Below are 24,057 nucleotides of genomic sequence, written 5' to 3'. Positions count from 1 at the left end.
ATTGAAACAGATTTGAGTGTCTTACCCGATATCTTATTTCCTCGATGTATAATTCATTGGTGATATTGTTACAGTGAATAATAGAAATCATTCACAAAGTATAATGTCCTTTGGCAGAAGTGAAGGAAACTAGGGAGGTCTTTGAAGAATGGAAAACCATGAGAGCAAGAAATAGAACTAAGGAGACGTTTGGAGTGAGTGTCTTAGATTCTCCTCCTCAATTGGTAAACAGGGATGACGGAATATACCTTCATCCTTATCATAACTACTGAGTTGAAGAATTTCTACCGACGTGGATAGATGAGACTAGCCAATTTCACTTACGTTTCTATAAGACAGATAAATATAGAATTGTATCACCACTCTTCGTCATATATTTTCCTTCCTAACTCATCCACCTCACTAATCCATCTCTTTCTCCTCCTCCTCCTCCTGCTTTGCTATCCTGCTTCTATCTAAACAGAGTAATATTTCAGGAAGCTATTACTGTCCTTCAGTAGATAATCTCGTTCCATATCATTCGTCTTTCATCTGACTTTCCCATGTACTGCCATGTATTGCTGTCATAGACCATCAGGTATTTTGTTGTTTTGTATCTGACTTCTCAGTGTATTACTATCCTCCAGCAGATAACCTCGTCATAGACCATCAGGTCTTCTGTTATCTGTCCTTCCCATGTACTGTCCTCCAACAGATAACCTCGTCATAGACCATCAGGTCTTCTGTTATCTGTCCTTCCCATGTACTGTCCTCCAACAGATAACCTCGTCATAGACCATCAGGTCTTCTGTAATCTGTCCTTCCCATGTGCTGTCCTCCAGCAGATAACCTCGTCATAGACCATCAGGTCTTCTGTTATCTGTCCTTCCCATGTACTCCCACGTCCTCCTCCTCAGGGAAACATGTCTCACATATCAATGCAAAACCTGAGACTTTTGACTCCCGCCGTCCAGTGACTTACCTCGACCACCTGACGACCCTGAACCCCTCGTAACAGGAAGTTTACAAGAACATAAATTGCCACATGATCGTCCACCCTCAGGGAGCTCTTTGCGGCCTGTCTAGCTCCAGGTAGGAAATACCATTGCCCTTCCAGGACTCCCTTCTTCAGCGACTGCAGCAGTAGGGAAGAAGCTTAAGGTAAAGAAAAACATAAAAAAAGAAAAACAGAAATTGTTCGTAGGAGCGAAATTGTTTCCATTTATAACGTTTCGCCCTCTCCCCCTACTGTATTATGACCCTGGCTGTCTCCTCATCCTGTATTATGTACTTTATTCACCTCATACTCCTCCTCTTGTACTGCAACCGTCATTTTCTCCACCTGTATTATAACCAACATCTAAAAAACCATTGGTATGACGTTACCTATTTAGAAAATGCCTCGCCTTCTGTAGAATATATACACACATATATATATATATATATATATATATATATATATATATATATATATATATATATATATATATATATATATATATATATATATATATATGGTACTGATAACCGACGTGATGTTTTTATCAGCGATGAAAGTGAAGATGCTTTGCTTATGTTAATGTTGAGACAATTACCGGCGATGCTATTAGTGATACATCATTTTTGTTTCTTCCTCCCTCCTTCCTGGCAGTGCACCACAGTTACCAGCAAGCAACACCACCATCATCATCATCGCCAGACCAACCACGTATCATAAACCAGACTAGGAATGACACTCATCCACACAGTAATTCCCTCACCGCCACGACCCAGTTCGTCTTGTCCCGAAGACTTCCCGATATCATTATATTTCGCGGTCATGTGTCGTCTCGCAACGACCGGCCTCACGTCCACCTCGTCGAGTGGGTGGTGCGCCCCGGGAACGACGACCCCCCCCCCCCCCTCCCCCTACCCCCTCCTTCAGACAGCTAACAACGACCACTATATCCCCCTCCTCCTCCGCCTCCTCCGCGTCCTCCTCCGTCCTCCTCCGCCTCCTCCGTCCTCCGTCCTCCTCCGCCTCCTCCGTCCTCCGTCCTCCTCCGCCTCCTCCGTCCCCGTCCTCCTCCCCTTCCAAAAGCACAGCCCAAAACCACAGGCTAATCGTGGTTGGGAGGAAGACGCCATTATCGCCTGATATGATACCTTTCGCTGGTGTTTTGGAAAACAGTTATTGCGGCAAGGGACTTATAGACACTGTCAGGTCTGAGACGGTGAGTATATCGCTTCGAGGCGCCGGTAGTGGGAGGAGGAGGGGAAAGAAAATGCGAGTCGTATACGACTGTTGAATAGTTCAAGAAAACGGGAATGATTGGCATTGTTCCTTGGGCGTTATTGCCATCAGAGGCGAATCGGTTTTAAGCCAGAGAGCGTTCCCCTCTCACGTGGCTGTCGAGGCCGAAGCTCCGTTCGTGGTGTTCGAGCAGTTGAAGTCTGAAATGGTCCTCGACAGATGATTGGGCAAAGAGGAACAAGGTGGATTGACTAGATAGATTGTTTGTGTATTGGATCATGGTTAGATTGTTCGTCTGAGTTGTACATTATGGTTAATTTGTTAGTCTGTCTACTGGATCGGAGTTAGATTATCAATGTGTGTAGTGGATCATGATTCAATTGTTAGTCTTTGTACTGGATTATAGTTAGATTGTTAATCTGTGTACTGGATCATGGTTCGTGTGTCTATTGACTCTATTGGATGTATAATTTGGTAACTTTCGTCTGTGGACTGGACCACAGTTAGTCTAAGTGTACAGACCATGGTAATTCATCGTGGCCTCTGTCCCATGAAAGTCTGACCGTATGATCTATGTCCGTAATTCTCTTCAGTGTCTTTATATTCTGAAGAAAATCGTGCTTAACGTTCTCTTACTTTTGCACACAAGTTAAGGAGGAAGAAAGTGCTTAACAGCCCCATAAGATTTGTATTTTAAATGGTTTTCTCATTACAGTCTCTATGGTCCTGATAGACCCTATTGGGGGTTGGGAAGAGAGCTTATGGTCTTAATGGATAGTTGAATCATATGAAGGAATCGAGGGTGACTTCATCATAACCACGTAGTTTGTGAGCCAGTTTGACGAGGTCAACAAGCGAACATTATGTTTACTAAGTTGTTTGATAGTACATGAAATTCAATAGCTGGTGCCTCCAGAGCATAGAATTACCTCATCGCACCAGTCAAACAAGCAGTTACAATTGGTTAACTACACATGACATCGTTCGAGGATTACAGCCCACCTCATCACTAACACTATGGAGTCGATCAACCTCTCTCTCTCTCTCTCTCTCTCTCTCTCTCTCTCTCTCTCTCTCTCTCTCTCTCTCTCTCTCTCCCTCCTCTGACTGGCACAGGAGATCCTACGGTCACTGGCGTTCGGATATCCTTCCCACGTTGGCTGCTCCCTCATGACAATAGGACCTGCACTGTCATTGCCATAAAGGATTCTCTTCCCCATCCTCGCTGGTAAATGGAGAACGAAGTGAAGAAAGGATAGAGGGAACCACGCTCCTTATTGGTGCGTTTAGGGCGTTCCACTAGGGTTAATCAGCCAGCTCGGCGTTCGAGAGTTTCCCATCGGGTTTGCCTTGGCATACGTTCAAGGGTTTGCCTTAGTATATGTTCAGGGGTGGTTTACCTTAGCATACGTTCAGGGGTTTACCTTAGCATACGTTCAGGAGTTTACTATAACATGATTTCACGGGGTTTACTTCAATATATGTCAAGGGGTATGGGTTCACCTTAGCATATTTACCGTATTATACTTTCAGGGGTTTCCCTTAGGATACGTTCAGGGGTTTACCTTAGCATACGTTCGGGGGTTTCCCTTAGCATACGTTTAGGGGTTTACCTTAGCATAGGCTTAGTGGATTATCTTATCAAATGCTCAAGGGTTAACGTTAGCATATGTTCAAGGGTTTGGTTTACCTTAGCATAATTTCAGGGTTTACCTGAGTGTATGTTCAGAGGTTTACCTTAGCATATGTTCAAAGGCTTAGCATAATTTCAGTGTTTTGATTTACCTTAGTGTACATTCAATGGTTTATCATAAAATTCGCTCTGTGGTTTACCTTATAATTCGTTTGGTGGTTTACCTTATGATTCATTTAGTTGTTTACCTTATAATTTGTTCAGTGGTTTACCTTATCATTCGTTCAGTGGTTTACCTTATCATTCATTCAGTAGCTTACCTTATGATTTGTTCAGTACTTTACCTTATAATTCGTTTGGTGGTTTACCTTATAATTCGTTTGGTGGTTTACCTTATAATTCGTTCAGTGGTTTACCTTATAATTCGTTTGGTGGTTTACCTTATGATTCGTTCAGTGGTTTACCTTATAATTCGTTTGGTGGTTTACCTTGTAATTCGTTCAGTAGTTTACTTTAAAATTCGTTCAGTGGTTTACCTTATCATTCGTTCAGTATCCCTCATGTTCAGTTCATTCCCACCGTGTGCGTTCGTCCATCTCCCGGCAGTGCGGTTCGTGGAGCCACTGGTAAGAACTGATATCTAATTATTTAAGCTAAAAAAAGAAAAATGCGTTCTTTTAGATATTAGATATCTATCGTCGCGTTCTTTTAAAATACATCTGTGCAAAGAAAACTCAAAGACCAACTCAGGATTTATATTGGTTGTTAATATGTTTTGCTTACACGTATCTATATACTTATATGAAATTATATATTCATATATCTTTATGTTTATGTAGATTTGTATTTTATATACTTTTAAATTCGTATGAATTCATACGTTTATATCCTTTTGAATCTGTCTGAATTCATATATCTATATAATGGTAAATTTATATGAATTTGCGTTTGTATACTTCTCAGTTCATATACATTAATATTTTGCATATATTTCTTCCCTTTCTGTTCTATATCTATACTTAGCTTGTGTAAACACGTATGTGTTCTTATGTCTGTCTGCCTGTATGTCTGTCTGTGTATATGTGCATGTGCGCATATGGGTGTATCCAAGCCGTGTGTGTGTGTGTGTGTGTGTGTGTGTGTGTACTGTACAAAGATACGACTGTTTGCTCGATAAACTATTTTCTAAACTACCACTTTCCACACTGCTGCACACAGCGGCAAAGGATCACATCAGCTACACAGAAAGTACGAATTAAAACTGCAAATTGGCTTTGACTCGTTGGGAAATATAAAAGAGCTTGGAAACTTCAACGCGACGTACGATAAGAATCAAAATAAAAGTTTAGAAACGTTTCCTTTCTCACTGTACGTTTTGAAATATAGAATTGTCTCTTTTCTCAATAAATGAAAATGATTAACGGCTGATTGATACGACTCTTTAGGAAATGTTGATGTTAATAAAATTCACTGTACGACAATTTGGGCGGCAGCATCAGGCAGCCACGTGTGCAGTGAGGTTGTCAAAAAAGATGGCCTCAGTGCTCTCTTGGCTGTGGTAGGGGATACGATAGTGTGTGTGTGTGGCCGCCGGTGGACCCTTCAGTGACTGCTTGTTATACCATCACCAAGCTGGCCGTAACGACCGTTCTAAAGCGCTCGTTAATGATAGTTAAGTGGTGTTAAGAGATTGAAGTATGGAGTGACTACATCTCAGAGAGGACCTACTAGTCGAGCGTAAGAAAGGTGAGATTCGCATATACTTTTTTTTCTTTCTTTTCGTCGTTTGCATCAAATGACCTTGTAAGATTAGGCGTTTAAAACGGACGTATGACCATCCCGCCTTCAGAAGCGTAGAAAAGACTAGGAAATTTAGTTCCCCTTTGCCGAATCATTGGTCGCATGACACACGAGACATTAACAATGATTGACCTTTTGTTCACGTAATTGCCGAGGGTTAATAATCAGGGCTTCGTTAAGGACTTGTCCCCAAACCCCGCTTGCTGGACGCAGCCCCATGCCATTGAGGTGAGCAGGGGAGGAGGAAGAGGACCTACCTGACGAAGACTATGGTCATGAGTGGACGTTCGTGGGGGGGTGGTTGGTTAGTAAGGTGTCTTGTGTAAGTAGGGAAAGGCCTGCTCCAGGAGAAGGGGTGTTGTAGTTGGGTAATAAGGTGGTTAATTATGGTGGGGTTCATGGGAGTACGTGGGGAAAAGACAGATGGTAGGAGATATAATGGCTTCTGACGAGGTTATGCGCGGGAAATACGGTACATGGGAAGGACAGATGATAGAAGATAGAGTTGTTTTCTGAGATTAATTGCTGGGACAGTACATGGAAGGGACATAGGGCATATATATGGTGGTTTATGAGAAGATCATCTGCTGGAGGTCAGTCCATAGTGACGACAGATGACAGAAGACCTGATGGTCTGTTGCGAAGGAATATGCTAAAGGACATTATAGAGACAGGTGACAGAAGACCTGATGGTCTATGACGAAGTTTTCAACTGAAGGAGGGGAACAGTATCCTAAATTTTCACTCTATATTGATGTAGACAGGTGACTAAAGCAGGAGGTTCAAATCATACATGAAAACCCAAAGACATCCGAAGGCCTGCTGGTCTGTGTATCAATATTATCTGCTGGAGGACCGTATTAAGATAACCATGTCCTGTAGAACTGCCATATTCAGAACGAATGGCTGGTTTGAAGAAGGTAGTAATGCCATATAGAGTATGGAAGTACTTATGGGAAGAGATGGGTCAGCTTCAGAGGGAGAGAGGGAGTAACAGGTCTACAGGGAGACGAGGTATACTTTATAGTGTGACACCCTACTTGCCTCAAGGAATGGAGAACCACCCTTGGAATAGGGAGAGAGAGAGAGAGAGAGAGAGAGAGAGAGAGAGAGAGAGAGAGAGAGATCAACGTAGTGATTTAGAATAACTTAGGGAGGGATGTTCACTCTCTAAGGCCTTACCTTAAGACTCCCTTAGTGAGGTAAGCTTACCTAAAACAAGGAATCCGTAAGTTGATTATCACGAGAAATTGTTCAGTTAAATTTCATGATTTCTTAATAAGACGAGACGTGGGCTATCATGGGTAATTTTCTATCATTACCGCGTAAGAGAACTATAATCGTCTGATAGAAATGATAAGTATGACAGATAAGTGACTTCCTTCCTTCCCATGTTATGGAGATATTTTGAAGTATACAAAATGTGTCTTGAACTCTCATCGAAGTGATAAACTGTACCCTAACAACGCTTCGAATATCTACAAGTGCATCGTATGCAAAGTCGCCAAAATCATATACACTAGACATCCCACTCGAAAATAGATATTATAGATAGAAAAAAAGAAAATCATTTAACCTGTGAAAATTTATTCCTTCGAGTTTCTTAAATGATGTGTCCTTATGGAGGGCACACGCCTGTAACTACCCTGCTTCATAAAGATGTCTCGAAGTCTCATACCTAACAATCTCTTCCCCAGATAAAATGCAAATAGGTTTTACCAAAAGCAGAGAAAGTGACAGTAAAATCTTGTAAATATATAATCAGGCATTCTGCCGTGAGTAACAAGATACGACGAAGACACCTATAATGAAATTTGAGGCAAGGTTCCCCCCAATGGAATGTAGCGACGACAAGTTCAAAAAGATAAATTGGATGGGAAACTTTGTTTGCTCGGTGATGCCTCCCACGTCAGTCAGGTCTCCTGAGGTTCGTGTATGTCGTCAAAAAAGGAAGAGGTGGGGAGGGGGGCGGGGGGGTAGAAACCCCCCTACGGTGTAGATAGAATACACTCGAGCAAATATCACACTTAAATATCAGTAAATAGACTCTAGCAAAATATTAGAATTAAATTCCATGAGAATATATGTACTGGTAGTGTGCACAAAAGACATACATAGTGTCTTTTTTATATTCAGCATTCATGTCTGTATATATAAAAGATATATACTTTTCATATCTTCGTTTTAATCAATGTTCAGCGTGAACTAGATTACTTTCGGAAATGTAGTTTATTCTTTGCCAAGTTAGTAAACTTACCCCATAATGACATCGGTTTTTTTTCCTATGCTAATACTGAATATAAAGAATTATTTAGTTTTAGAAAGACGTGGGGGGGGGAAAAAAGAGATAATCAAAGCAATTCCTTGCTCAGACAATGAGGCCAATTTCGTGTGTGTTCTACAAAGTCACCCTCCTACATCTACGAAGCTTTGATGATGTTATCAACCCGTGTTTTACTCGGGTGATGAAGAAGGGGTTTCCGCAGACTGTCTGGCCAGCAGGAAACAGATTATGAATCGTGGGAATATGTCTCGTAATCAGACCCTGATGTGATAGGGGGAGAGGTGGTGGCTATATCAGGGTAAAGTACAGGAGGTCGTGTGATTTGGATCGCCATCGTGTGTGTGTGTGTGTGGGTGTGTGTGGGTGTGTTTGTGTGTGTGTGTGGGTGTGTGTGTGGGTGTGTTTGTGTGTGTGGGTGTGTGTGTGTGTGTAGGTGTGTGTGTGTGTGTGTGTAGATGGATGGGTGGGTGTGTGTTTGTCTGTCTGTTTGTACAGTCCTCTAGGTTTTTGGATTATGGCGGATACATACACCCTAAACCCCTTAGACCATGTATCATGACGGATACATGCCCTTTGAGCAAGCAAGACCGTGGATTTGGTTGGATCCAGAATCCCAAAATTAGCACAGATTCGCCAGTGATTGCGTTCTGAGTGTTTTGAACGCACTATAATATTTCATGGGAAAATGTGGCATTAATGTGCGCGGAAATGAGAACTATATTGGCCTCCTTGTGTGCAAAACTCGGTAAAGGAAAGTCTTCTTCCTTCATGCACATCTTTTCGACCATTAAACTTTTCAGAATACTACAGCAGGTAACCTCATCACGGACCATCGGGTCTTTTGTTATATGTTTTTCCCATGTACTGTCCTCCAGCAGATACCTCCGTCATAGACCATCAGGTCTCATATTATCTGGCCTTCTTATTCACTGTCCTCCAGCAGGTGGCCTCGTAATAGACCATCAGGTCTCTTGTTATCTGTCCTTCCCATGTACACACACAACTTCCTTCTGAAGAGGAGAGGCATTACATGGGCCTCTCACAACGAAGTGGTTATCATACGATAGTAGCAGTTGAGATCATGGCCAAGGATGAAGTAGTTAGCTAATTACATAACTCTCGTATAGGTTTCCTGCAGCTTCGAGACTGCTACTCTCCACACGGGAAGGCAGGGTAAGGTGGGCTTCTTTAAGGCGTGGAGGGCTTCGACGACGTGGTGCTCCTTTGTGTTTGCTGACGATGATAGAACCTCGCTAAGAACACGATGTCTTGTCTCCAGCGTTCCCATTTACGAGCAGAATCCGGAGTCAAAGACGATAAAGTATTTATTAAACTAAAGTCCCTTTCATTGCTAAATGTACCGCCAAACGGAACAAAAATTGAGCGTCTTCAAATTCAATTTTCGGAAAGATATCGTCTCTTTATGCACATAGATCATCTCTCATGAGAATAGGAATTGCACTGTACCTCTCCTCCTCCTCCTTCATCTATCGCAGTTCCTCACAGAAATATAGTATAAACACAGCCATAGAGAGACCTGTAAAAATACATTGTAATTACCATGAGTGTGTTGCAGGGAGAGAGCCGTACATTCGTGTTGCTCCTCCTCTTAACCTCGTATATGTGTATCTTGGCTCCATTGTGTGCATAGTAACATCGTAACTTGCCATAAACTTAAGATTGAACTTAAGAACAAGTGTTCGTATCATCGTAATATAGTTACCTGGGGCGGTATGTTTGTGAAGAGAGTAATTCAGCCTTCAAGATCATAATGACAGAAGAGTCTGCCTTTAAAAGATCGTACTGCCTGCAGTGAGATTCGTAAGGAACTTGTGAAGAAGATATTCCAGGTAGCGTACTCCACATTCTCCCTCCGCCCCTCTTTACCGACCGACACACACCACCCGCCCACACCCTCAATCCTCCTCCTCCTCCTCCTCCTCCAAGCAATTCTATTAGAGAAGCGTTCGGTACACTCTTATTTTTTTTTTTTTTTACCCTCAATGATCTGAAGGAAAAAATCCCCCGAGGGCAGGAGTGTTGTTGAGAGTAGAATCATCGTTCATTCTAATTAAGCGATGAATTCCAAGCTGCGTGGAATAAAAACAAGAGGGATGAGAATTCGGAGAGGTACATTTTCCGCATTTTGATTACCTCTTGGGCCTTTTTTTTTGGGGGGGACGCGTGCGTCTCATTTAGCTGTAACAGCAGTGACTGGAAGCCACGGAGCACTCAGCACACTTGCTATATAGATGTAGATGTGTTCAGAGGGTTCTTATGTTTGGATTCTTCTCCTTGGGAGAGCGTCTCCTGGATTTGTTCGATGTTCCAGTACTTCCTGCCTTCTATATCTCGGTGCATCTTCAGGTACACACACACACACACACACACACACACACACACACACACACACACACACACACACACTAGCTGAATGATGTCGACGAGGGGCAATAATTCCTCGAAAGATGCCACGATAAACCAGCCAGACACCCACCAAAAAATAAAAAATAGGGGGACCCAAGACGAAGATTCTTGTTAAGAGAAAATGGGAAGAAGTACCTTTCTTTTTGTTGTGGTTCCGGAGTCGAGGATGAATGGTATGATCAGCTGGATGTTGGCTGAGTTAAGTTTAAAAAGTCGTTTGACGAAACTGGAAGGTCAGGTCTAAGGTACTCAAGTGAAGAACTCTCCCACTGATATATATATATATATATATATATATATATATATATATATATATATATATATATATATATATATATATATATATATATATGTATATGGGTAGAAGCATGTGCAATTTATTTGATACTGGAAATGTTTTTCTTGAATTTCCTGATCTAACATTATGTACACGAACGCACACATGCGCACGGTTACACTCTCGCACGCACGCAAACACACACACACACACACACACACACACACACACACACACACACACACACACACATTACACCCTTCTAGAGTAGTTCAGAGCCTTAAGCATCGTCAACATCTTTCACTATGTCAAATCCTCTTGGCCGACACATCTTGGGGGGGTGAGGGTGGAGGTTCTGAATTGAGGCAGGTGGTATCTGTGGATTTCTCTCTCTCTCTCTCTCTCTCTCTCTCTCTCTCTCTCTCTCTCTCTCTCTCTCTCTCTCTCTCTCTCTCTCTCTCTCTGACAAATAGAAACAAGCAAGCACAGTTGGCGAGCGCGTCTCTGGTAATCTCTTCGGCTCCATTTGTCAAGGCGACAAGAAATGCGACAGACAGACACACTCTCACACTGACGAAGTCAACGATTTAGTTCAGTTGAAGTTTTAGAGAAGAGGCTTAAGGACTTTCAAAGGCACTTAAATGGGTTTAAGAATCTATATTATAATGCTAATGAATGAGATTCAAGACTGTAATCTCCTGAACGTGTTCTAGCGTCAGATCTTATATCTTTTTTTTTGATAGTTACATGCAAACTTGCTTGGGGAAAAAAGGTGTCTGTAAGCTAAACAGCTTTCTATATCACTGCCGGAGGAATATAGCAGTTGATAGACTGAAATTTCTTCATGATTCAGTTATATCAAAATACGATTTATAATCATTGTAAGTGAAAAGAGCGAAGATTTTTAATCTGTCGTTTGTGTAACACACTTTTACACAAAGCTGAGAATTTACAGTCGAAAGGAAAGCGAACTCTGGGAAACACTCGTATTCGTTGTTCATTACTTACTTAACGAAGTATCAGAATTCATCTATCGGACGAACAGGATATTAAGAAATAAAACTCTGTGTTAAACCTTGTGTGGGACGTCTTGCTGGGCCGGCAGCAGCAGTGGCGAGGCAAAGAATAAACTAGTTCTCAAGCCTGCAGTATATATATACTGGTCTTGAAAACAAAGAGGAAAATGTTGAAAGAAGAGCGTGTTACGAGTGGCCTCATAGGCGGGCGCGTGTGCCGTGCTGGGGGGACACGCTAGGTAAGCCTCGGAAACTGGTTTCGAGAGGAGAGAGAGAGAGGGAGTGAGGGAGAGGGAGAGAGAGAGAGAAAGAGAGAGAGAGAGAGAGGGTGGGAGGGAGTAGGAGGAGGAGGAGGAGGGAGTGGAGGACAAAAAAAAATCGTGTAACGGGAAGATTGAGGAGGAGGAGGAGGGAGGAGGAGCTAGAGGGGTAGTGTCTGCTGGACTGAACCCTCTCACCCGGGTCCATTACCCTCCCTGGTCGAGGGTTCGATCACCGTTATCCTGCAGGAGTGAGATCCGTAGACCACCATTGCCATCACCTGGTGGCGACTTTTAGACTCCTACTGCCACCCACTGAAAGGACTTGATGGTCATTGCCACCCACTGGAAGCCTCTACACGACCAATGGACCCCCTACTAGCAAAATCGGGACAACTTTACCCTCCACTGAGAGGCACTGTAACGCTCCTACCCTCCACAACCTTGGACCACCACCACTACTCTCCAGTGGGGAGCTCCTAGCCCACCACTACCCCTCAAACCACTGCCATCTACTGATGTAGTTCAAGTGGCCATCCAGCACTACCTCCCACCAGTAGTTCCATGAATGCCACTACCTCCTGTTGGAAAACCTTGAACCATTCACTGCTATACTTGTTACGTGGGGTCCACAGAACACCTGCAGTTTCCTCTGTTGTGCTCAAGTGAATCTGTAGCCAATTAGGTCGTGAGGAGCGAGTTCTGACAAGACACTGTTTTGCTCAGGACCGAAGGGAACTCTCTGGCTACAAGAACGACTTCACCACCACCCTTACAGACCCAGGTCCTCGCCTCGCTCGACACTCGTGGGATATTCTCTTCGTAAGTGATACTTACTTACGACGTGGAGGGCTGACGTAACCTGTAGATTGACACAATACGTCGTAAAAATAGAGATCAACCAAGCAGTCAAGTTTCGTGTACAGAGTCTCTCCATCTCCCCAGAATTGACAAGGCCTTCTTTAAATGTTAGTCTTGGAGTCATATTTAGTCTGCCGTTGTTTGAAGCTCTTTTAGTCTAACAGTTTAAATGACATCATCATCGTCAAGACCAGATCCTTTGTGTCATTCTTCCTCCTCCAGTGTCTACCTTGCCCCTCGAGGTCTATCAAGTCTTCTCCATGAATAGCAGTCTTAATCAAGTGCTTATATCTTCCTTTATCAGTTAAGAATACATTATCACTGAATGATTCATCGTCCCACTTTATTGCCAAGCGCAACTGTTCATTTCATAATAGTTACAGCTTCATGGCCTCGCTGTCTCATTGCATGTACTGAAGTGAGGGGTGAGGAGCGACTGGTGAGGTGTAAGATACCAGCGGGTGGTGTAGTCTAGGGTTGTTCTCAAGCAGGTCGCCCATGACACTCAACTTCATGCTTACCCACGCGTCATGGGAAGCAAACCGTGCACTTCCTCCTCCTCCTCCTCTTCCTCCTCCTTCTCCTCCTCCTCCTCCTCCTCCTCCTCCTCCTGACCTCTCAGACTATAGTTCTGCATAAATTATAGAGGAAAAGAAATTGAAACGGGAAAAAAACTGGCGGAAAATGTCCGTTCTTTTCAGAGCCAGGGTTGGAGGTATGAGTTTCGTATTGATTTATATCCTCATAATGTATTTTGCATTGGTCCTAATGGCCAAGACATCTGCTGCGTCAGGAGGCGAGTTTGGATAAGTATGTGTGTGTGTGTGTGTGTGTGTGTGTGTGTGTGTGTGTGTGTGTGGCTATTTTTGAGCTTGCAAGATCAGATCGGTTTCATTTGATTTCAATTTCCACTGTTGTACCAGCAGCTCTGTGGTCCCCTTATCTGACATCAAAATGGAATTTGAGGAAACAAACCTCTTCATTTTCGTTGAAAAAGATCGCGAAATGTAATTTACAATGATTTTATTAATCAAGATTAATAAATTACATTAATAAGCATATCAGTTTATCAAATTCCACTTTTTGCAGTAATCTTCTAGAAAGCATTCTAAAATTCGTCATAATCTATTAAGTTTTCTACTTCTTCTATCAAATACCATAGAATAATTACTTTACAGTTTACAAATATCATAGAATAATTACTTTACAGTTCACCAGTGAATTACCATTCATTCGTTTCCCAGTAACACTTCAGCAATTCGTATGAATTACGAATCATTCGTTCCCCCCTTTTGACACTTCAGTAATTCGTCTAGTCTCCACCGAACCCTCGTTTTCTAATCCTTCCTACATGTTTGATATTGTCGTCTGCAACGGTGAAATTATCTTCTCACGTTCCCTTCCGCCCAAGATGAATGCAAGTCCACCCTGCCAGCCAAGGTCGTCATGTCAATAACAACGCCCACCACTTCGGACCTTAATGCGAAAGTCACTTGTGGCCTACCGGACGGGCGAAAGAACTTGGGCGTAACCCAACCTTCACTAGACCTTTTTAGGGGAAACTCTGATGACCTTTTTTTTTAACTCCATTGTAGGTGATTCCTTTGAGTCTCGGTTTCTGTTTTTTGTTGTTTTTTTTTCTTTCAATGACCATAGCTGTTTTCCCAACAGGTTTAAGCTACGTTGGTTAAACTCTGCTGGTTTTATTCTATAGGGAAAATGGGAGGGTGTTTTATCTCCTTCTGATGTTCGTTGTATGGAGACAGACAGACAGACAGTGAGACAGACAGACAGACAAAGACGGGAGCCAGAGCGGGTCATCTGTATCCTGAAGGCTTAATTAGGATGCGAGGCATCGCGTACTGGTCTGTGGTAGGAATGTGTGTTTGACATGACCGACCTGCTTCAGGTATCTATTTTTCATTTACTAAACGCTCGTTTACCGTTCCATTGACGACTTTCGTGTGTACCGTCATCTGTTCCTTCATTATTATCGTAAGGGTGTCAGTGTGTGTGTGTGTGTGTGTGGGTGTCAGTGTGTGTGTGTGGGTGTCAGTGTGTGTGTGTGGGTGTCAGTGTGTGTGTGTGTGCTGATTCCGACGCCTAATGTTAGGGGTGATGGATAACTGTCTCATTCTTTTTTTGGCATCACAGATGATGTTGTTTCTGGTGTTATAGTTGTGGTTGGTCCCGAGTGAGGAAGATCTATTTTCCTCCAAACACTTCTATTTTTCTTTCAATCTTCACTTACCAAATGGGAGGCACGCGTGTGCCTCACACAGGATGGGCTGCTCCTTCGCTTCCCATCCACTGCAGCTGGGTTGAACATGTTTCACTTTCCTTTTATGGGATGCTATCAACGAGTCCCATCGCATCCCCCTGCAGGCGTCTTCTGGTCCTTCTGAAAACACTATCAGTTGGATATACAGTCGTCGTTTTCTGTGCCTTTAAAGAGGAAGAGTTTTTGAAATGTGTTTTTTTTTTTTTCTAAGTCTTCTGTTGTATTCTTGCTCGAATTTTCTTCGTCTCTTTTATGAGTTTGGAGAAGAAATGGTGATTTGTTGGTAAAGTTTTAAGATTTCTGCTATGTATGGATAGGGGAATATTTCTTCCACCCTTAGAAATTCCCCTCAACTATATTGACTGGATGATTCAATGGCTAATGTCCTGTCACTCACCATTGACAGCTATAGCCATCTATCCATCCTATGATATCCTCACGATAGATATCTCACCTCATCACAAATACATCTTGGTCTCTCATGAACGAACCTCTCTCCCTCTCATCACTCACCATCAGATTCAACATCACTCATAATAACCCTTTCCTCATTACCCTCAAAATCCTACATCCTCATGAATGCTTTATTTCCTCATCGACCTTCGTAACTCTTACATCCTCACGGTTCTTATATCCTCATCGACGTCGTGACTCTACGTCCTCACGACCCCTCATATTTCCTCATCGCCGTTGTAACTGTTCTCACCATAACGGCCCAAGTCACCAGGACTCACACTGCCGCTCCTGCTGCCTCTACCAACCAGACTCATCATTGTCACATTTGCAAATGGTGACCACAGGTGTTGCTGGACTTCCCGTTACTCCGGCGGTCCTGCTTGGGGGGCCTTCAGGGCGTCCCTCTCGGGGTTCATATCACCTTTTTTTTTTTTTTTAACTCGTGAAGACATCTCCGTTGCATGTGATGTGTGAAACACAGTTCCTAAACTCGGCTTGGAATTTGATGATGTTAAGGTTGCGAATCTATGAAGGTGAGAGAGAGAGAGAGAGAGAGAGAGAGAGAGAGCTTTTCAATTTCATATGGTCTTGTAACCTGACGAAGGGGATCGCGCTCGATTAGAACGAAGGGGACAGCGTTCAGTCCAGGGGAAGGGGACCCCGCTTAACCCTGACGAAGAGATCGCATTCGATTCTAACGTCGTTCAAATTTCGCTGTCACACTTCATTGCTCCTCTCCTGTGACGGGGCAGCTAGAGATAATTCTAATCCAATTACGGACACAGTAAAATCTATACAATACGTGCTCTGTACTCACGTAAAGAGTGCGTGCGAGTGTGTGAATGTATTTGGCGGAAGCGCACCCAAGGCATTATCAAATTCACACACTCAAAGACCATCATTTCATTTCATTTTCCTGAGGTCGATGTCTGCACGTGAGCCCTTTGGCTACGAATAGACACACTGACAGATATACAGACACGCTGACTGACATAAAGACACAATGACAGACACGTAAACCATTCACAGTACCTTTACCTCATCCCCAGGGAGAGGTGGCATAAGCGTAACGGAACCAGTTACATCACTGCCTTTAGAACGAACTTGTGTTACCTGGGTGGATACTTCATGAAAAGGACTTTCATTAATATTCCCTTTTCTTTAATGTTTCTTTTTATATAAGTCAGATGAGACAGGTGTAAGGAAAACTTAGAATCGATGCGCCAGATTCGCTTTTAATGCCGTGGAAAATGTAGGGTATATATATATATATATATATATATATATATATATATATATATATATATATATATATATATATATATATATATATATGTTCGTCCTCTTTGCATTCCTAGGATACTAACATGCACATCTCCCGCCACTACAGCCCCTGGGTTCAATGCACTGTTAGAGTCGTCCAAAGAGGCTTCGTCACTGCTTCAGACTGTCACAGTTGATGACAATGTTGTACAAACTGGTGAAAAAAAAAGAGTAGGAGAACGATTAGTTCACAGCTGGCGCGTGTGTCTCTTGTCATCACATCCGCTAAAACCTTCTTGAAAGCAGACGGCCCGTGAGTGCGACAGCTGGTGTCCATACTGGGAAGTTATATCAATATCACGAAGGGTCAAGAAGGAGTGAAGTTCAGCGACAGGGGAACCTGGGAGAAAAATAGAGACCAAATTGGATGACGAATGTGAAGTTTGGGATATAGGATCAAGCCAGATGTAGGTCTCAGGACTCCTGTCATCAGCACATGCGGGAGATTTGGACATCTGTCGTGTCGAGGACACTTGTCATACGTAACCTGGACATCTGTTTTGTCCCTGAAATCTCTCTTAGATATTTGTAAATTTCCTACGTCTACAGGTGCGAAATTCCCAACGGGTGATTATGAAAGTGATAAGATGGGTGTGAGATATAAGCCATACGCTTCTGAAAGATAATGATCTACATTTATTCTATATGCAGCATACTTTGATACTTAAATGGCAAAATTCTGAGAGGCGCATGTAAGGAAATAATGATAGGGTGTCGACTGAGCTATAATGAGCTATCATCTATTGGAGAAAATTGCTTCCTCAACCACTGGAATATTCTAAAAGTCCATCACCATCAAAAGAGCTCCATTTTTCAAACCCTTTTTCCAATGTTCCAAGACCCAGCCAAAGGGTTCAGAGTCGATGTTTCTTTCAGTAAATTGATATTCAACTCGAAGTAGAGTAATGTAATAGTATAAGAAGGACGATTAAACAATTCACTTATGGCTTTACGACCTGAAAGCCTCACTGAACTGAGGAAGTGTGTTTTTCTCCGCAACAAAAACAAAGTTATGTTAAAAGCCGATAATGTGAGAGTAGCGAACCAGCACTGTCCCTTGCTAAGTGCTATGGCCTTGGACGGACGCGTGGATCAGCAGCTGGGGGAGCCAGGGGGATCTGAGTAGCCATTCTGGTAGACGTGGGAAAACCAACACACCCCAGCGTGGCCTCGGAGAGACGTGGGGAGGAGGGTGATCGTCAAGTTAACACGGCAAGTGTGGAGATCCAGGCCCGTCCGTGGGTAGGTGGGTTGTGAGGATGAACAAACGTAGTGTGGCCAGTTGCTGAAGGCCAGGTCTCCTGGTTGTGGCTGGTCAGTCATGAAGGGTAAACTGCCGATGTGGACACACGAACCTCTCGGGAAAGCCACTCACACACGGAAACTAAAGTCAACCTGATGTATCAAGCGAGTAAACAGTAACTTTACCTCAGGATGGATTATAAGACTTATTTATGACGTTATGGAGACACAGGGTGTGAGGGAGGAGCTGTCAGACATCACCGACTCGTAGTTCAACATCAGGATGAGGGCGACAATATGGACGAACACTGCAATAACGGACATGATGGGCAGTTTTCCTGGGCAAGCAGCTGCAGGACATATTAGGAGAGCCTCGCCTGTTCTCCGAAGGACAGCTGGATGACGTCGGTGGTCAAGAGGGCGGGACTTGACTTCTTTCTGGCTGCCCCTCAGTCTCAACACCCACGCTTTGGAATACGCCCATAGTGGTAATAACGGCACCATTACCTTGGACTAAGGCCAGTGATGTGGGGGGAGCGAGTGTGGGTTTGGCCTTTGGTAGAGACGTGGGCTTGACTTCTCGTGGGGACGTGGGTTTGGCTTCTCGTGGAGACGTGGGCTTGGCTTCTCGTGGAGACGTGGGCTTGGCTTCTTGTGGAGACGTGGGCTTGACCCCCGGTGGAGACATGAGCACAGCACTTGGTGGAGACGTGGGTTTGGCTTCTCGTGGAGACGTGGGCTTGGCTTCTCGTGGAGACGTGGGCTTGGCTTCTCGTGGAGACGTGGGCTTGGCTTCTCGTGGAGACGTGGGCTTGGTTGGATTCTGCTGGAGACGTGAGCACAGCACTTGGTGGAGACGTGAGTTTGGCTTCTAGGCTTCTGGTGGAGAAGTGTGGAAGCTGATTTCTTGAGGGAGACATGAGCGTGGCATTTGGTGGATGCGTAGGTATGACCTCTGGGAGAGATACAGACATTACTTCTGCTTAGGTATTATACCCTGTACCTCTGGAACGTAGGCGGTACTGACTGCAGATGAAGGCGTCCTCTGTAGCGAGGCTATCTATGTCTGCTTTCACTTTTTTCTGCGCTATCACAATGGTGCTGCGATGTTCTATATCTTCATTCTACATAACATGTAAGACAGGACGACACCTGTCTGTTTTCATTTTACAGTGTAGAGATGACTGCACCAATGAATCTCTCTCTCTCTCTCTCTCTCTCTCTCTCTCTCTCTCTCTCTCTCTCTCTCTCTCTCTCTCTCTCTCTCTCTCTCTCTCTCTCTCTCTCTCTCTCTCTCTCTCTCTCTCTCATATATATGTATTGACTAAGGAGATGAAAAGCAGGTATGAATTAGGTCGATCGGCCCATGGGCCAAAAAGAATGGCACACAGGTTGAATAGGTATAAAGAGAGAGAAACATGTGATTCTTCCGTACAATCACTGTCTATTTTCTGATCATTTCCCAAGTGTGAACGGACAGGACCTTATCCCCCTCCTGTCTGTCACTGAGGTAGACAGACAAGGATCGGATATCATAAGCTGAAGAAAATTGAGCGAAAATTGTACCAAACACAGACCCCCCAAAAATAGGTAACCCGAGTCTCTGCCTATGGCCGTAGTTCATATTATTGGCTTGGCTGCTTATACGAACCTGTCATCCACTCGTGATGGATTGGTTTCTCTTGTATAAACATCACTTCAGGTGAGGACGGAGACGAAGCAGAGCTTAATCTGCATATCGCATCTGTCCATCATATTACTGGATATCTACCAGTAGACTCCCGTGTTGGCGAACACTGGCTCAAGACGCTTGCGTTTGTTTTGACAGACGTTGCAGCAGTTCCTCTGTCTCTCTTGCTTCTGGTGTTGGCCGTCTGCCGCTGTCTGTTATCGTAATGGGATCTTGCGTTCTGTCCGTTGCTCTGACGTTTCAACTTAGGATCAGATGGTGTTTAAGGCGAAAAGACAGACTAAACGGAGAAACAGAGATGTATAGATAGTGTGTCTTAACTCCATACGACATCAGGTTTTGGCTGATGGGGTTACGACGGCAGCTCGCCGCAGAAACGCTTACAGTTACGAAGAACGAGTGGCAGGAGTTACGTTACGAGTTTTCGCATTATGCTTTCAAGTCAATTTAGTAGAGTCATTATGCTTTCAAGTCAATTTGGTAGACTTATTATGCTTTCAAGTCAATTTGGTAGACTTATTATGCTTTCAAGTCAATTTGGTAGACTTATTATGCTTTCAAGTCAATTTAGTAGAGTCATTATGCTTTCAAGTCAATTTGGTAGACTTATTATGCTTTCAAGTCAATTTGGTAGACTTATTATGCTTTCAAGTCAATTTGGTAGACTTATTATGCTTTCAAGTCAATTTGGTAGACTTATTATGCTTTCAAGTCAATTTGGTAGACTTATTATGCTTTCAAGTCAATTTGGTAGACTTATTATGCTTTCAAGTCAATTTGGTAGACTTATTATGCTTTCAAGTCAATTTGGTAGACTTATTATGCTTTCAAGTCAATTTGGTAGACTTATTATGCTTTCAAGTCAATTTGGTAGACTTATTATGCTTTCAAGTCAATTTAGTAGAGTCATTATGCTTTCAAGTCAATTTGGTAGACTTATTATGCTTTCAAGTCAATTTGGTAGACTTATTATGCTTTCAAGTCAATTTGGTAGACTTATTATGCTTTCAAGTCAATTTAGTAGAGTCATTATGCTTTCAAGTCAATTTAGTAGAGTCATTATGCTTTCAAGTCAATTTGGTAGACTTATTATGCTTTCAAGTCAATTTGGTAGACTTATTATGCTTTCAAGTCAATTTGGTAGACTTATTATGCTTTCAAGTCAATTTGGTAGACTTATTATGCTTTCAAGTCAATTTAGTAGAGTCATTATGCTTTCAAGTCAATTTGGTAGACTTATTATGCTTTCAAGTCAATTTAGTAGAGTCATTATGCTTTCAAGTCAATTTGGTAGACTTATTATGCTTTCAAGTCAATTTGGTAGACTTATTATGCTTTCAAGTCAATTTGGTAGACTTATTATGCTTTCAAGTCAATTTAGTAGAGTCATTATGCTTTCAAGTCAATTTGGTAGACTTATTATGCTTTCAAGTCAATTTGGTAGACTTATTATGCTTTCAAGTCAATTTGGTAGACTTATTATGCTTTCAAGTCAATTTGGTAGACTTATTATGCTTTCAAGTCAATTTGGTAGACTTATTATGCTTTCAAGTCAATTTGGTAGACTTATTATGCTTTCAAGTCAATTTAGTAGAGTCATTATGCTTTCAAGTCAATTTGGTAGACTTATTATGCTTTCAAGTCAATTTAGTAGAGTCATTATGCTTTCAAGTCAATTTGGTAGACTTATTATGCTTTCAAGTCAATTTGGTAGACTTATTATGCTTTCAAGTCAATTTGGTAGACTTATTATGCTTTCAAGTCAATTTGGTAGACTTATTATGCTTTCAAGTCAATTTGGTAGACTTATTATGCTTTCAAGTCAATTTGGTAGACTTATTATGCTTTCAAGTCAATTTGGTAGACTTATTATGCTTTCAAGTCAATTTGGTAGACTTATTATGCTTTCAAGTCAATTTGGTAGACTTATTATGCTTTCAAGTCAATTTGGTAGACTTATTATGCTTTCAAGTCAATTTGGTAGACTTATTATGCTTTCAAGTCAATTTGGTAGACTTATTATGCTTTCAAGTCAATTTGGTAGACTTATTATGCTTTCAAGTCAATTTGGTAGACTTATTATGCTTTCAAGTCAATTTGGTAGACTTATTATGCTTTCAAGTCAATTTGGTAGACTTATTATGCTTTCAAGTCAATTTGGTAGACTTATTATGCTTTCAAGTCAATTTGGTAGACTTATTATGCTTTCAAGTCAATTTGGTAGACTTATTATGCTTTCAAGTCAATTTGGTAGACTTATTATGCTTTCAAGTCAATTTGGTAGACTTATTATGCTTTCAAGTCAATTTGGTAGACTTATTATGCTTTCAAGTCAATTTGGTAGACTTATTATGCTTTCAAGTCAATTTAGTAGAGTCATTATGCTTTCAAGTCAATTTGGTAGACTTATTATGCTTTCAAGTCAATTTGGTAGACTTATTATGCTTTCAAGTCAATTTGGTAGACTTATTATGCTTTCAAGTCAATTTAGTAGAGTCATTATGCTTTCAAGTCAATTTAGTAGAGTCATTATGCTTTCAAGTCAATTTGGTAGACTTATTATGCTTTCAAGTCAATTTGGTAGACTTATTATGCTTTCAAGTCAATTTGGTAGACTTATTATGCTTTCAAGTCAATTTAGTAGAGTCATTATGCTTTCAAGTCAATTTGGTAGACTTATTATGCTTTCAAGTCAATTTGGTAGACTTATTATGCTTTCAAGTCAATTTGGTAGACTTATTATGCTTTCAAGTCAATTTGGTAGACTTATTATGCTTTCAAGTCAATTTGGTAGACTTATTATGCTTTCAAGTCAATTTGGTAGACTTATTATGCTTTCAAGTCAATTTGGTAGACTTATTATGCTTTCAAGTCAATTTGGTAGACTTATTATGCTTTCAAGTCAATTTAGTAGAGTCATTATGCTTTCAAGTCAATTTGGTAGACTTATTATGCTTTCAAGTCAATTTGGTAGACTTATTATGCTTTCAAGTCAATTTGGTAGACTTATTATGCTTTCAAGTCAATTTGGTAGACTTATTATGCTTTCAAGTCAATTTGGTAGACTTATTATGCTTTCAAGTCAATTTGGTAGACTTATTATGCTTTCAAGTCAATTTAGTAGAGTCATTATGCTTTCAAGTCAATTTGGTAGACTTATTATGCTTTCAAGTCAATTTAGTAGAGTCATTATGCTTTCAAGTCAATTTGGTAGACTTATTATGCTTTCAAGTCAATTTGGTAGACTTATTATGCTTTCAAGTCAATTTGGTAGACTTATTATGCTTTCAAGTCAATTTAGTAGAGTCATTATGCTTTCAAGTCAATTTGGTAGACTTATTATGCTTTCAAGTCAATTTGGTAGACTTATTATGCTTTCAAGTCAATTTAGTAGAGTCATTATGCTTTCAAGTCAATTTGGTAGACTTATTATGCTTTCAAGTCAATTTGGTAGACTTATTATGCTTTCAAGTCAATTTAGTAGAGTCATTATGCTTTCAAGTCAATTTGGTAGACTTATTATGCTTTCAAGTCAATTTAGTAGAGTCATTATGCTTTCAAGTCAATTTAGTAGAGTCATTATGCTTTCAAGTCAATTTAGTAGAGTCATTATGCTTTCAAGTCAATTTGGTAGACTTATTATGCTTTCAAGTCAATTTAGTAGAGTCATTATGCTTTCAAGTCAATTTAGTAGAGTCATTATGCTTTCAAGTCAATTTAGTAGAGTCATTATGCTTTCAAGTCAATTTAGTAGAGTCATTATGCTTTCAAGTCAATTTGGTAGACTTATTATGCTTTCAAGTCAATTTAGTAGAGTCATTATGCTTTCAAGTCAATTTAGTAGAGTCATTATGCTTTCAAGTCAATTTGGTAGACTTATTATGCTTTCAAGTCAATTTAGTAGAGTCATTATGCTTTCAAGTCAATTTGGTAGACTTATTATGCTTTCAAGTCAATTTGGTAGACTTATTATGCTTTCAAGTCAATTTGGTAGACTTATTATGCTTTCAAGTCAATTTGGTAGACTTATTATGCTTTCAAGTCAATTTAGTAGAGTCATTATGCTTTCAAGTCAATTTGGTAGACTTATTATGCTTTCAAGTCAATTTAGTAGAGTCATTATGCTTTCAAGTCAATTTGGTAGACTTATTATGCTTTCAAGTCAATTTGGTAGACTTATTATGCTTTCAAGTCAATTTGGTAGACTTATTATGCTTTCAAGTCAATTTGGTAGACTTATTATGCTTTCAAGTCAATTTAGTAGAGTCATTATGCTTTCAAGTCAATTTAGTAGA

General features: G+C 41.4%; 1 protein-coding gene across 3 annotated transcripts in view; it reads left to right on the top strand.

The window, feature by feature from the left end:
- LOC139752928 (uncharacterized) overlaps positions 1-24,057 on the top strand; it is a 326,136-nt gene that overhangs the window by 70,684 nt on the left and 231,395 nt on the right. The window contains exon 1 of one of the 3 annotated variants that reach the window (XM_071668996.1): positions 5,400-5,591. The exons of the other annotated variants lie outside the window; for them this stretch is intronic. The gene's annotated coding sequence lies outside the window, so the exon portion shown is untranslated. Of the gene's footprint in view, positions 1-5,399; positions 5,592-24,057 lie in introns of those variants that run through there. 3 annotated transcript variants of the gene reach the window in all.

Source organism: Panulirus ornatus, chromosome 13 (genome assembly GCF_036320965.1).
Source record: "Panulirus ornatus isolate Po-2019 chromosome 13, ASM3632096v1, whole genome shotgun sequence".
Classification (NCBI taxonomy): Eukaryota; Metazoa; Arthropoda; class Malacostraca; order Decapoda; family Palinuridae; genus Panulirus; species Panulirus ornatus.
This window is presented reverse-complemented; position numbering and strand designations above follow the sequence as displayed.